The following is a 2,039-nucleotide window of genomic DNA, read 5'->3' on the forward strand; positions in this document are numbered from 1 at the left end:
TAGGGACGGTGACCAACGGGACAATTTACTGTGTAACACCAAACATTGGCATGTATCAATTATGGAGAATTCAGAGATTAAAAGACAAATACAGGATTTGCTTGACAAAGGGTCATCAAACCAATAACATCGCCATGCGGGTCACCAATTGTGTTAGTACCAAAGAAATATGGTACATGACACATGTGTGTATATTTCAGAGCCTTGAACAAGATAACGGTAAATAATTGTTACCCTCTTCCTCAAATTGATGATTTTCTTGATCAATTGAAAGATGTTGTATATTTAACTAAGGTGGACTTGAGAAGTGGTTATCATAAGATTAGGATTGTTGAAGGAGACACATGGAAGAAAACTTTCAAAAAAAATCAAGGTTTGTTTGAATGGGTGGTTATGCCATTTGGGCTTTGTAATGCTCTTGCAACATTCATGCGAGTTATGAATGATGTCTTAAGGCCCTTTCTTGATGATTTTGTAATTGTATATTTAGATGAAATATTATATTTAGCAATTCTCATGAAGAACATGTCAGGCATGTGAAACAAATCTTAGATGTCTTGAAGAAAGAAAATTTGTTTTTAAAGATGTCTAAATGTGAGTTTGGAAAGACCTCATTAGTTTACTTGGGACATATTGTTGGAGAGGGTGAATTGAAGATATATCCCTCAAAGGTCAAAGTCATTGTTGATTGGCCTAAGCCCACTGATGTAACTAAGGTGAGAAGCGTTTTGGGAGTAGCCCAATAATGGAGAAAGTTTATTTCTAACTTTTCTTCAATTGTAGTTCCTTTACATGCCTTGACAAGCATTAAGCAGGTTTTTCAATGGGGAGGAAAGCAACAAAAAACTTTTGATGCATTGAAGGAGATAATTAGTACAACTCCAGTTCTTGCACTTCCTAATTTAAGACAACCATTTGAGATGCAAACAGATGCAAGTGACTATGCCATGGGAGCAGTCTTGATGCAACATGATAAGCCCATATGTTACCATTCTGAAACTTTTAATGGTGCAGTAGTTAACTATCCTACTTATGACAAGGAACTATATGCATTGGTGCAAAGTGTGAAAAAGTGGAAACACTATTTGATGGGAAAGGAAACTATCATTTAGACTGATCATCAACCATTGCAATACTTGTAATCACAAACTAAGCTACAACAAGCAAGGCACTTTAGATGGATGGGTTTCTTGCAACAATTCCACTTGGTGATAAGGTATAAGAAAGGTATCTATAACAAGGTTTCTAACATGCTTTCTAGACCAATTGTTAGTGCTTCAATTACTCTTAAGCATAATTCTATCATGCATGAGAGCTATGTTGAACAATATGCTTTAGATGAAGACTTTAAAGGTGCATATGCAACTTTGTGTTAAGGAAACCAAGTAGAGGAATTGGATTACCATGTGCATGATAAAATTTTGTATCATCTTAGAAAGCTATGCATTCCACTCACACATAGAAATCTATTTGGGGAACCCAATTGGTAAAAAAATCATCTTTCTTGTATTATCAATTGAGAAATCTAATCTATTACAGAGAATTTGCTTCAAGCCTGAAGCCCCTATAATATTGATCAACTCCACAGAAGATTTGTTGAACACTTAGGAAAATAAGGCCTGCTAGGAGCTCCTAAAGTTCCTAACGCAAATTTTCCCCCAAAAATTAGGAATTTCCTCCTGTTTCCTTGCACATTCCCAACATAAATTTCTTTTCTTGATCCTCAAGCCTCTACAAACAATCTCGTGTTCAATGAATAAATAGATTTGTGCCTTCATTTAATATCAATAGGAAATCCAAATTGTATGATTGATCTGGACTTATGCAGGAACACAAAAAAATACAAATATACACATAAACACAGAGATACAACAAAATAAAACATCATTTCATTAATATCAAAGAACTGAAATATGCTTACATACAGAAATGGAAATAAACTAGCTTGGGCGATGGTAGCTTATCTCTGAGAAGAGAATTGGTGGCTACATGGCTTTGAACTATGTTACAATAAGGCTCAAGGGCCTTTTTATTATTGA

The sequence above is a fragment of the Pinus tabuliformis genome, chromosome 4_1, assembly GCF_031772625.1.
Source record: "Pinus tabuliformis cultivar Carrire ecotype Pingquan chromosome 4_1, CPIR1, whole genome shotgun sequence".
In the NCBI taxonomy this organism is placed as follows: domain Eukaryota; kingdom Viridiplantae; phylum Streptophyta; class Pinopsida; order Pinales; family Pinaceae; genus Pinus; species Pinus tabuliformis.